This window comes from Dendrobates tinctorius, unplaced genomic scaffold (assembly GCF_039654945.1).
Source record: "Dendrobates tinctorius isolate UK_male_01 unplaced genomic scaffold, ASM3965494v1 ptg000017l, whole genome shotgun sequence".
NCBI lineage: Eukaryota > Metazoa > Chordata > Amphibia > Anura > Dendrobatidae > Dendrobates > Dendrobates tinctorius.
In genome coordinates, this window is record NW_027361685.1 from 13,991,576 (window position 1) to 14,005,620 (window position 14,045).

At 46.6% G+C, this 14,045-nt stretch overlaps 1 protein-coding gene across 1 annotated transcript in view; it reads right to left on the reverse strand.

The window, feature by feature from the left end:
* The window catches only part of LOC141082449 (gastrula zinc finger protein XlCGF66.1-like), a 533,652-nt gene that overhangs the window by 148,567 nt on the left and 371,040 nt on the right, over window positions 1-14,045 (reverse strand). The window lies entirely within an intron of this gene.

Here is a 14,045-nt window from a genome sequence, read left to right on the forward strand (position 1 = left end):
GAACCATCCTAACAAGAGATGGCGATTACAGATCCTACAGACGACATGCCGGGAGTGTACAGAGAAAGATGGCAGATTCACCACTATTCCCTCTTACGGGCGTTTCGCCACGTCAGCTTCCTCAGAGGGTACAGATAAGTGTTTCCAACACACCAAGGTCCTGCACTAATCCAGGCAAGGGGAGTAACTCTGGGGTAAAGTGGGGGTGCTCCTAAAGGAATTGGGGCTGTTCCCCGGTCACATCTTCCCCAGTGAAGCAGGAGGTTCAGGATGAAAACCTGTTGGTAAGACCAAGATGGATAATGCTGCATACAGCCATCTGGTAGCGATCAATCAGGTGAAGTGATAGTGAGGGGGGTCCGGAAACAAAACAATGCAGGTGAAAAGAGCCAAATGTGACCCCACCAAGTGACCAGTGAGAGTGCAACTGTGCAACGGGTAAGAAAAGAGAATAAACAGTGATATGGTAAAGATATAAAGAGAAAAGCAGCTTAATAACAGTGATGATAATAAAATCTATGGGAAGTGTTTGTGGTGAAGTGTATACACTCCTAGAAATGTTTCCTCTACAATATACAGATATAAATGATCAGTATTAGGACGTGTAACAAAGAGGAATCTGTTATTATATAGAGAGAATGTAACGAGCAATAAATGACGGGAATAATCGGGAATGAAATTGTTATTAATAATATAATGAGATCCCAGCACCTGACACTTCCCGGGATATATGGGCTTATATTAGAATCCCAATTACCAACTGGAAAGATAAAAACAAAGGGAAAAGGGCGGAACAAAAAACAAGCCCCAAACACCTCATAACCCACAATGTAAGGGCAGAAAAATACCGGAAATATAAGTTTCTATTCACACTGCAATATTAGTCACCTGTGATCTGTGTCTCTCCCAGAAGAGAAGTCATCACAGCGTCATTCCCCATAATAACCGTATAGAGGAGGAAATGATCGCGGAGAGAGCGTCCATTGTTAGAATAGTGGGGAGACACAGATGGGATCCAATGCTCCTGACTGTCCGGATGTCTAGAGGATCGTCACCATCGGAGAGTAAAGTGCAGATCGGCGATCTTGTGACCGTTGTATTATGGGGAAATAAGAAACAAATAAGACACATTGAGATCAGAGAAAACTGTTCTATGTAATAAAGAGTGTAGAGAACGAATTCCACCAAACCCCCTATAGGAAAGGGGAGAAGCGGAGAACTTCATCTACACCATTGGGATGTCAGGGATTTAATTGCCGGATCCATTTAGTTTCTAATTGTGACCAGTAGTGATGGGCGTATCCCGCGATGATCGGGATCGGTGGGTTCACCCGAGTTTTTTTGTAAACTTTGAGCTTGGGGCCAGAGATGACGCGAACTTGCATCCGAACCCCGAGCTTGGACTTTACAGATATGGGATGGGGCGGGGGGGCTGTAAAACAAAGCATAAAATTAATAATAAACATTATAATTATAGTTACTGGTCCAGTGACGCGTCCTCCCGTCCCGCTGTCTCCCGGCCGCATCTACTTCCGGGGCCGCTCATTAACTTCCGGATTATTCACTCCATTGCTCGGCAATTTTCAGCCGGCGTTGGCAGTGTTCATGCGGTTACATCAGGGTTCACCCCAGGTCATGGCCCGACCCATGAACTGGGATGAACCCTGACATCACCACACGAACACTGCAGGAAAAAGCCAAAGACTGCCGAGAGCAGTGAATACCGCCGGAAGATAATGCGCGGCCCCGGAAGCAGATGTGGCCGGGAGTCAGCGGGATGGGAGGACACGTCGCTGGACAGGTAAGTATAATATTTATTATTAATTTTATGCTATTACAGGCCCTGGACCCGAACTGTAACACGGGTTTCCCATGGAAATCCATGTTCAGGACCTTATGACTGAGCAGTATATGTTTGGTACAGGGTCGGAACTTTACAGTTTGGGTTCGCCCATCCCTAGTGACCAGAATTTTTTCCAGTCGCCCCCTATTGGTAACCAGGACCCTATTGATGGCAGAGACACGGAGTAAGCTGGAATCACAGGTATGTTTCTTTATAGTCAACTCCTCTAAATCAGAAGCCATGAACATAACGCTGACCTGAAACAACTAATTTCTAACTTTCCCTGTAAGTGGCAGAAAGACGCAATTAACCCCTTCATGCTGCGGCCCATTTTCGTTTTTTGTTTCTATTTTTTCCTTCCCTTCTTCCCAGAGCCATAACTCTTTATCTCTCTGTCCACATAGACATATGAGGGCTTGATGTTTGTGGGGCGAGTTGTACTTTTCAATGACTCCCTTAATTTTACCACATAGTGTACTCAAAAACAAGGAAAAAATTCCAAGTGCAGTGAAATTGTGAAAAAAGCAATTCTGACATTGTTTTTTGTGAATTGTTTTTACGGTGTACATTTTATGGTAAAACTGACCATGCTATATGAATCATAGAATCATAGAATCGTAGAGTTGGAAGGGACCTCCTGAGCCATCTGGTCCAACCCCCTGCTCAAAGCAGGATTCTCTAAATCATCCCAGACAGATGTCTGTCCAGCCTCTGTTTGAAGACTTCCATTGAAGGAGAACTCACCACTTCTCATGGCAGCCTGTTCCACTCATTGATCACTCTAACTGTCAAAAAGTTTTTTCTAATATCTAATCTGTGTCTCTCTCCTCCTCCCATTCAGTTTCATCCCATTGCTTCTAGTCTTTCCTTGTGCAAATGAGAATAAAGTTGATCCTTCTACAATGTGACAGCCCTTTAGATATTTGTTGACAGCTATTAAGTCTCCTCTCAGACTTCTCTTTTGCAAACTAAACATTCCCAAATCCTGCAACCTTTCCTCATAAGACAGGGTTTGCAGACCGGTCACCATTCTGGTCGCTATTTTCTGAACTTGCTCCAGTTGATGTCTTTTTTAAAATGTGGTGCCCCAAACTGGACACAATATTCCAGATGAGGTCTGACCAAAGAGGAGTAGAGGGAAATAATGACTTCACGTGATCTAGACTGTATGCTTCTGTTAATACATCCTAGAATTGCATTTGCCTTTTTTGCTGCTGCATCACACTGTTGACTCATATTCAGTCTGTGATCTATTAGTATACCCAAGTCTTTTTCACATGTTCTGTCACTTAGCCCTATTCCTCCCATTCTGTATATGCTTTTTTCATTTTTATTGCCCAGATGTAGTACTTTGCATTTTTCCCTGATAAAAACCATTCTGTTAGTTGCTGCCCACTGCTCCAGTTTATTTATATCTTTTTGAATCCTCTCTCTCTCTTCTCTAGTATTAGCTATCCCTCCTAGCTTTGTGTCATCAGCAAATTTAATCAGTTTACCCTCAATTCCTTCATCTAAATCGTTGATAAAGATGTTGAACAATACAGGGCCCAGGACAGAGCCCTGTGGTACCCCACTTGAGACATTCTTCCAACTGGATGTGCAGCCATTTACGACCACTCTTTGGGTCCGATCACTAAGCCAGTTATGAATCCACCTAACAGTTGCCTTGTCCATTCCATACCAAGTCATTTTTTTCAAGAAGGATTGTGTGAGATACTTTGTCAAATGCTTTGCTGAAGTCAAGATATACTATATCTACAGCATTTCCCTGATCCACCCAATCAGTGATTCTGTCATAGAAGGAAATTAAGTTAGTCTGACATGACTTATTAGCTACAAACCCATGCTGACTCTGTTTAATCATTTCATTCTTATCCAGGTACTTACATACATGTTGTTTAATAATTTGTTCAAAGATCTTTCCTGGTATAGAAGTCAGACTCACCGGCCTATAGTTGCCTGGGTCCACTTTCTTCCCTTTTTGAAGATAGGAACATTTGCTCTTCTCCAGTCTTCTGGGACTTCTCCTGTACTCCAAGAATTTTCAAATATTATGGAGAGGGGTTCAAAAATGTCTTCTGCTATCTCCTTCAGTACTCTGGGGTGTAGTTCATCTGGACCTGGAGACTTGAATTCATTTAGGTTAGCTGTTTCCTCACTATCTTTCTGTTTATAGATATCCTGGATTCTTCTACTCCCTTAATAGGACAGTGAAAAACAGTTGATGTTACATTTCCTTTCTGAGAGAAAACAGATGCAAAATAGGAATTTAAAAGTTCGGCCTTTTCAACATCCTGTCTTACCATTTCATCATTTTCATCCGGTAAAATCCTATAGCATCTTTGACTTTTCTTTTACTTTTGAGATATCCCCAAAATCCTTTATTATTGCTTTTGACAACTCTTGCAAGCCTCAATTCATTTTCAGCTTAAGAAAATCTGATTTGTGCCCTGCAAGTTCTGCAGACAGCATTATATTCTTCTTTAGATATGCCTCCCTCTTTCCATTTTATAAACATTTCATTCTTCCTTTATAGCATGTGCTTAAGTTCTGTGTTCATCCATCCTGGTTTCCTGAAATGCTTCCTGTTCTTCCCTCTTTTTGGAATTGTTAACAATTGTGCTTTGAGAATTTCATTTTTCAAGATTTCCCATCCTTCCTGGACAGTTTTGTCCTTAAGGATATCCAGCCAATGGATCCCTCCAATTCTCTTTCTGAATCCCTTAAAATCTGCCTTTCTGAAATCTAACCTTGACATCTGAGTCTTCACAGGTCTTCCTCCTCTAGTTATCCAAAATTCTAAAATAGCACGGTCGCTACCTCCTAGGGTCCCAGCCACTTTTACCTCCTCAACCATTTCCTCCCTGTTTAGAAGGATTAGATCCAAGGTAGCAGTTCCCCTTGTTTTCTCCCCTACCTTTTGGAAGATAAAGTTGTTAGCAAGAGAGGATAAGAATTTCCTTGACCTGCTAGTTTTGTCTGATTCCCAACAAATGTCAGGATAGTTGAAATCTCCCATGAAAACTATGTCATATTTTTGGAGAACTTGGCCATTTGATGCATAAAGAGTTCATCCATATCTTCAGCTTGCACAGGCGGCCTGTAGTAAATGCCTACAATGGTGTCCTTTCCATTGTTCTGTCCTTGTATTCTTACTCTCAACAGGGAATCCCCCATGACCGCCACTCTCCGTTTCTTCTTCACAACATTTTTCTTTCTCCATCCAGGAGGATTCAGAAGGTGTACAAGGTTGCTGTTTGTGGGCAGAGTCTTATCCTGATGTATTTCTTCATCATTCTCCTGCGTAAGAGCCTGGTACTGGTTCCTGAGCAGTATGGGTGCTGACTGCCTCCTGATCCTCCTGCTTCTCTGGGTCACATGTTTCCATTCCTCTGTTTCTTTAGGTGCACTTCGAATTTCTTCTCTTTCTGTAACATGAAGAGATTAGAGTTGAGCGACTTTTGGTTTTTTAGGGTCACGTTTCGTTTCGTGAAACCCGACTTTTCCAAAAGTCGGGTCGAGCAAGATCGTCCGATTATAGGGAAAAGTCGGGGTCGTCCCGAAACACGAAACCCAATGTAAGTCAATGGGGAATAAAAGTCGGCAGTGAGAGGAGGACAGGAAACACACCAACAGTGCCCATTTGAATGCCAAAAGCATCAATTCTTCTTACTTAAGCTTGTCAACCTTAATTAACTTCATAATACAAGTTACGCACTGAAAAATGGGGGTTATTTGGCTAAAGTTGTGGGGGGTAGGGCTGGCTCCAGGTTTTCATGTGCCCTGGGCGAAAGAGCGCCCCTTTAACACATACCACAACTCATCATGCTCCGATACGGCAGAGAAATAGCGGTATAGTACAATGAAAAATACCTCACTTTTTACATCTCATGACGAGGCCCATCTATTTCTCCATACAGAATCATTGGTCCCATATAATGTTTGAAACAGTATATGATGAGCTCCACATAATGCTACAGTATATGTTGGTCCCCATGGATGAAGCTCTACTGTCTTATGGGCCCAAATAATGCTACAAACATAATGGGCCCCATTTCTAATGCTCTAGTGTATAATGGGCCCTGTAAATGCTGCTCCAGTGTCTGATATCCACCTTTGGAATGTTCCAGTGTATGGTGGGCCCCATCTATTATTCTCAGACGGTGTTAGGCCCAGTATGGATTGCACGTGATTGCACAAAGGTTAGAAAGGGTACCGTATCCCCAGATAACATGTATGGATAGCGTACACATTCAAAATATATGTCTCAGGAGGCAGGCTCAGACGGTGTTAGGCCCAGTATGGATTGCACGTGATTGCACAAAGGTTAGAAAGGGTACCGTATCCCCAGATAACATGTATGGATAGCGTACACATTCAAAATATATGTCTCAGGAGGCAGGCTCAGACGGTGTTAGGCCCAGTATGGATTGCACGTGATTGCACAAAGGTTAGAAAGGGTACCGTATCCCCAGATAACATGTATGGATAGCGTACACATTCAAAATATATGTCTCAGGAGGCAGGCTCAGACGGTGTTAAGCCCAGTATGGATTGCACGTGATTGCACAAAGGTTAGAAAGGGTACCGTATCCCCAGATAACATGTATGGATAGCGTACACATTCAAAATATATGTCTCAGGAGGCAGGCTCAGACGGTGTTAGGCCCAGTATGGATTGCACGTGATTGCACAAAGGTTAGAAAGGGTACCGTGTCCCCAGACAACATGTATGGATAGCGTACACATTCAAAATATATGTCTCAGGACGCAGGCTCAGACGGTGTTAGGCCCAGTATGGATTGCACGTGATTGCACAAAGGTTAGAAAGGGTACCGTATCCCCAGATAACATGTATGGATAGCGTACACATTCAAAATATATGTCTCAGGAGGCAGGCTCAGACGGTGTTAGGCCCAGTATGGATTGCACGTGATTGCACAAAGGTTAGAAAGGGTACCGTATCCCCGGATAACATGTATGGATAGCGTACACATTCAAAATATATGTCTCAGGAGGCAGGCTCAGACGGTGTTAGGCCCAGTATGGATTGCACGTGATTGCACAAAGGTTAGAAAGGGTACCATATCCCCGAATAACATGTATGGATAGCGTACACATTCAAAATATATGTCTATACATCAGGAGGCAGGCTCAGACGGTGTCAGGCACAGTATGGATTTGACGGCCCAGATTACACAGCGGAGGAGCAGGGAGAGGTAAAGATTGCAAATGCTGGGGCCCTGCCCAAGCAAGGGGGGCCCACTCGTGGGCGTCGGTACTGGCACTGGGCCCCTCATAGTACAGCAGTGTGTCTGACGGCGGGTGTGCACCACCACCGTCAGAGACACTTGATTGCACTATGAGGGACCCTGTGCCAGTGCCCGCGCCCAAGAGTCAGCCTACCCACCTGTCCAGGGCAACGGCACTCGCACGGTGTCGTGCGCTAGGTGGTGACCCCGGCCATGGGGGGGGAGGCAGCACAGTTAGGGAGTTTTAGAAAGTGGCATATGTTGATGTTGGACATTCAGCTGATGCAAAAGGCGAAATAGGTGAAGTACCAGGAAGAGGTGGACCAAAGCAAGCCATTTTTCTGTCACCCTATGTGTCATCAGGGGAAGGTGGGACAAAATCCTTGGAAACCCATGCGTGGTTCATTTTAATGAAGGTTAGATCATCCACATTTTGGGTTGACAGACGGGTCCTTTTTTCTGTCAGGATTGATCCAGCTGCACTGAAGACTCTTTCCGATAGCACACTTGCAGCTGGGCAAGCGAGCTCCTGTAAGGCATATTGGGCCAATTCAGGCCAGGTGTCCAGTTTAGCGGCCCAATAGTCAAAGGGGAATGACCTGTGTGGGAGAACATCGATATGGGAGGAAAAGTAGTTTGTAACCATAGTTGACAACTGCTGTCTCCTGTCACTTTCCATCGATGCAGTATTACCAGTTGTGTGAGCGGTATTTGAAAAATCAGTCCACAACATTGTCATGAAACCCCTGTCTCCAACGCCACTTCTGCTGTGTGCACCACGAACACCTCTGCCAAGCTGCCCCCGGCCCGTACGGCTCGTGTGAGAACCATCACCGCTGCTGTGTGCTGGGAATGCCTCAAGCAACCGATTTACCAGAGTTGCTTGTTTATTAGCCAATATTAGGTCAAGGTTCTCCTGTGGCATGATGTTTTGTAATTTGCCTTTATAGCGTGGATCCAGGATGCTGGCCAACCAGTAGTCGTCATCGTTCATCATTTTGGCAATGCGGGGGTCCCTTTTTAGGATCCGCAAGGCATAATCTGACATGTGGGCCAATGTTCCCGGTGTCAATGATGCACTGCGAGTGCTGGGTGGAGGAGCACTTTCTGGCAAATCCACATCCCTCCAGTCACGCACAAACCCTGTACCAGACCTTGCCACGCCAACATTTTCACTTGCCCCACGAGATGCATCCTCCTCCCCTAAGTAATCATCCCCATCATCATCCTCCTCCTCCTCTTCTTCCTCCACCTCGTCCAGGAGAGGTCCCTGAGCAGACAATGGCTGAATGTCATCAAGGATTCCCTCCTCCTCTTCCTCCTCATCAACATTGGCTGCAGACGCCTGCTCCTTAAGGTGCGTCAAAGTTTGCATGAGCAGACGCATAAGTGGGATGCTCATGCTTAGGATGGCGTCGTCTGCGCTTACCAGCCGTGTGCATTCCTCAAAACACTGAAGGACTTTACAAAGGTCTTTCAGCTTCGACCACTGCACACCTGTCAACTCCATGTCTGCTCTCAAAGTGCCTGGCCGTGTATCCTCCAACAAATGCATTATGGCCTGCCTCTGCTCGCACAGCCGCTCCACCATGTGCAGGGTGGAGTTCCACCTTGTTGCAATGTCGATAATGAGGCGGTGGTTGGGAAGGTGGAGCAATCGCTGCAGCTTCTGCATACGAACGGAGTGTACAGGCGACCGGCGGATGTGCGCGCACAGTCTTCGCACCTTCTGGAGCAGGGCTGTTAACTCCGGATAATTTTTGAAGAAGCACTGCACCACCAGGTTCAAGGTGTGAGCCAAGCAAGGTATGTGGCTGAGTTTTGAAAGGGCTATGGCTGCCACAAAATTACGGCCGTTATCACTAACTACCTTGCCTGCCTCAAGATGTACACTGCCCAGCCATGACTCAGTTTGTCGCTTCAAGTACTCGGCCAGCACCTCGGCGGTGTGTCTGTCGCCCAAACACATCATCTGCAACACAGCCTGCTGACGCTTTCCACTAGCTGCTCGATAGGGGGACACATCATGTGCAACAGTGGCAGCTGCAGATGGAGTGCTCGTACGACTGCCCTCTGTGGACGAGCTTTCGCTTCTGGAGGAGGAGGAGGAGGAGGAGGAGGGTCGAACGCCTACAGCCAACTGTTTCCTATACCATGGGCTAGGCAGCACTGTCCCACCACCGCTGTCCCCTGTGGACCCTGCATCCACCACATTAACCCAGTGCGCAGTGATGGACACGTAACGGCCCTGGCCATGCCGACTGGACCATGCATCAGTTGTGAGGTGCACCTTTCCGCTCACTGACTGCTTGAGTGCATGGACAATGCGGTCTTTCACATGATGGTGGAGGGCTGGGATGGCTTTGCGAGAGAAGAAGTGGCGACTGGGTAGGTCATAGCGTGGTACTGCATAGGCCATGAGTTCGCGGAAAGCTGTGCTTTCCACCAACCGAAAGGGCATCATCTCAAACGAGATTAGTTTGGCAATGTGGGCGTTCAAACCCAGTGTACGCGGATGAGAGACTGAGTACTTTCTTGACCTACTCATAGTGTCTGGGAGGGTGAGCTGGACTTGAGAGCTGCATATGGTGGAAGTAGCGGTGGACAGGGCGGACTGAGAGAGGGTTGATGATGGTGATGGAGTTGGTGTTCTTTCTGATGGCCTAGAATCAGTCTTTCGTTGATATAACAGTGGGATTCCCTGACTGCTGTGGTCTTGCAACGACACCTCAACATTTTCTGCTGTGCTAACCGGTGGGCTTACAGTGGGGGAAACAATGCAGCGTTGCTGACTACCTTCGTTGTGATCAGTTGCACATGTGGCACTTGAGGTTTGGTGTTGTGTCCACGCTTGCAAGTGCATGCTGGTTAAATGTCTAAGCATGCAACTGGTATTCAAATTTTTCAGATTTTTCCCTCGGCTAAAGGTCTTTGCGCACTTCTTACAGATAACCTTGGCCTGATCATGAGGATTTTGTTCAAAAAAGTGCCACACTGCACTCTTCCTACTTTGGCAGACATTTTGCGGCCTAGCACGCTGTGATCTTTTGGCCCTCTGGACAAGCTGTCCAGCAACTCTTTTGATGTTTGGAACCTGTCTTTGGAGTGCTCCGGGCCTGCCAGATAACAGCTGTTGCGATGTTGATGTCTGCTGTGGATGCTCCTCATCTGAGCTATTGGAAGCAGCACCCTCTTCCCCCAATGGATGCCAATCTGGGTCAACAACTGGGTCATCCATCACCTCCTCTTCTATGTCATGTGCACCTTCCTCTGTGTCACCGTGTATGGTGGTATAGTGTGCGGGAAGGGGCACCTGAGTCTCATCAGGGTCAGAATCTGGCACTGTACACTGCGAGGACAATGTAGTGCTCTGAGTGAATGTACCAGCAGAATCATCCATCAGCGGCTGTGCATCAGTGCACTCCATGTCAGATTCATCTTGGCCTGGGTAATTCACCATTTCACTTGATAATCCAGGCATGGTATGTGAAAACAGCTCCATGGAGTAATCAGTAGTATGGCCTGCGTCATCCTTCAATCTTGGTTGGGGTGAAGGACACAAGGAAAGGTGTGGTTCATGAACATGAGCCTCCAATGACGACTCAGTGCTTTTACTTTTTACAACTGAAGAAGAGGAGGCGATAGAGCTGGAGGCTGAGTCAGCAATGTAAGACAAAACTTTTTCCTGATGCTCTGGCTTTAAAAGCGGTTTGCCAACTCCTAGAAAACTAAGCGTTCGAGGCCTTATGTAGCCAGACGATGACGCAGGGTCAGCACCTCCTGCATTCGGTCCTATTTTGCTCTTGCCACTACTATCAGATCCACCACCAACACCATCATTACCAGCTGCCAACCCCCGCCCAATTCCACGGCCTCTTCCACCAGCCTTCCTCATTTTTGGTAGAAATGTAGACAAAATCCAACAAACTATATAGTAATGTAAAACAAGGTACAAGGTGTCTATAGGACAGGGGAGATTTTGAATTTCTGCAGACACTTGTGGACACTGGACACTTTTGGATTGTGTGAGGCCCACTGATATCTGAGCGCTATGTGACAGGCTCGATGGCACAGCTGTGACCAAAGTGACTAGAGGATAAGGGAGATTTTGAATCTCTGCACACACTTTTGGACACTGGACACTTTTGGATTGTGTGAGGCCCACTGATATCTGAGCGCTACGTGACAGGCTCGATGGCACAGCTGTGACCAAAGTGACTAGAGGATAAGGGAGATTTTGAATCTCTGCACACACTTTTGGACACTGGACACTTTTGGATTGTGTGAGGCCCAATGAATATCTGAGCGCTATGTGACAGGCTCGATGGCACAGCTGTGACCAAAGTGACTAGAGGATAAGGGAGATTTTGAATCTCTGCACACACTTTTGGACACTGGATGGACACTTTTGGATTGTGTGAGGCCCACTGATATCTGAGCGCTATGTGACAGGCTCGATGGCACAGCTGTGACCAAAGTGACTAGAGGATAAGGGAGATTTTGAATCTCTGCACACACTTTTGGACACTGGATGGACACTTTTGGATTGTGTGAGGCCCACTGATATCTGAGCGCTATGTGACAGGCTCGATGGCACAGCTGTGACCAAAGTGACTAGAGGATAAGGGAGATTTTGAATCTCTGCACACACTTTTGGACACTGGACACTTTTGGATTGTGTGAGGCCCAATGAACATCTGAGCGCTATGTGACAGGCTCGATGGCACAGCTGTGACCAAAGTGACTAGAGGATAAGGGAGATTTTGAATCTCTGCACACACTTTTGGACACTGGATGGACACTTTTGGATTGTGTGAGGCCCACTGATATCTGAGCGCTATGTGACAGGCTCGATGGCACAGCTGTGACCAAAGTGACTAGAGGATAAGGGAGATTTTGAATCTCTGCACACACTTTTGGACACTGGATGGACACTTTTGGATTGTGTGAGGCCCACTGATATCTGAGCGCTATGTGACAGGCTCGATGGCACAGCTGTGACCAAAGTGACTAGAGGATAAGGGAGATTTTGAATCTCTGCACACACTTTTGGACACTGGACACTTTTGGATTGTGTGAGGCCCAATGAACATCTGAGCGCTATGTGACAGGCTCGATGGCACAGCTGTGACAAAAGTGACTAGAGGATAAGGGAGATTTTGAATCTCTGCACACACTTTTGGACACTGGATGGACACTTTTGGACTGTGTGAGGCCCACTGATATCTGAGCGCTATGTGACAGGCTCGATGGCACAGCTGTGACCAAAGTGACTAGAGGATAAGGGAGATTTTGAATCTCTGCACACACTTTTGGACACTGGATGGACACTTTTGGATTGTGTGAGGCCCACTGATATCTGAGCGCTATGTGACAGGCTCGATGGCACAGCTGTGACCAAAGTGACTAGAGGATAAGGGAGATTTTGAATCTCTGCACACACTTTTGGACACTGGATGGACACTTTTGGATTGTGTGAGGCCCACTGATATCTGAGCGCTATGTGACAGGCTCGATGGCACAGCTGTGACCAAAGTGACTAGAGGATAAGGGAGATTTTGAATCTCTGCACACACTTTTGGACACTGGATGGACACTTTTGGATTGTGTGAGGCCCACTGATATCTGAGCGCTATGTGACAGGCTCGATGGCACAGCTGTGACAAAAGTGACTAGAGGATAAGGGAGATTTTGAATCTCTGCACACACTTTTGGACACTGGATGGACACTTTTGGATTGTGTGAGGCCCACTGATATCTGAGCGCTATGTGACAGGCTCGATGGCACAGCTGTCACCAAAGTGACTAGAGGATAAGGGAGATTTTGAATCTCTGCACACACTTTTGGACACTGGACACTTTTGGATTGTGTGAGGCCCAATGAATATCTGAGCGCTATGTGACAGGCTCGATGGCACAGCTGTGACAAAAGTGACTAGAGGATAAGGGAGATTGGATTGCTTTTAATAAAGCAGTTTGCGGAGCAGTGGGTAAACAGCAATACAGGAATGTCAGGAAGCCTTAGAAGGCAGCCCAACAACCAACACCACTGATACACCACTATATAGCCTCCCCTTGCACTGCACACACAGTGACTGGTGTGTTGTGCAGGCCAAATTGCTAGCAGCAGAAGCAGTTTTTTTGTCTTCTCAGCAGGACAAAAAAAAAAATTGGGATTGCTTTTAAAAAAGCAGTTTGCGGAGCAGTGGGTAAACAGCAATGCAGGAATGTCAGGAAGCCTTAGAAGGCAGCCCAACAACCAACACCACTGATACACCACTATATAGCCTCCCCTTGCACTGCACACACAGTGACTGGTGTGTTGTGCAGACCAAATCGCTAGCAGCAGAAGCAGTTATTTTGTCTTCTTCCCTACCTAACGCTCTCCCTACAGAATCAGCAGCAACCTCTCCCTATACTAAGATAGGCAGAAGTAAGATGGCGGTCGGCGTGCACGCCCTTTTATACCCCCTGTGATGCCCACCAAAGCAAGCCAATCACTTGCATGCCCTTCTGAAAGATGGTGGTGACCCATGCCTATGTCATCACGTTGCCCACAGTGTGCGTGGATCCTGATTGGCTGAAAAAGAGCGCAAAACAAACTTTTGAAACGCGTCTTTGGCACGTAAGTCGCCGACCTCATGGCCGACCTCATCCTAGGGTCGTGTTTCGTTTCATGAAACCCGACTTTGCCAAAAGTCGGCGACTTTTGAATTTTTTCGACTCGTTTCACTCAACTCTAGTGCTAACACACAGTGAAGAGGATCAGCTCTCAGTATTAGTATGTTTAATTAGAAGCATGGTGTGCTGGCATTCCACACTGAGGTCTGCTCCTTACAGGTCTCACATTACAGAGACCATGCTACAATGAAAGTACTCACGTGATCCCTGTTGCTCTGACCTAGCGTCTCAAGCAGAGAGCTAGCAGGGAGGGTGAGGACAGTGTGCAG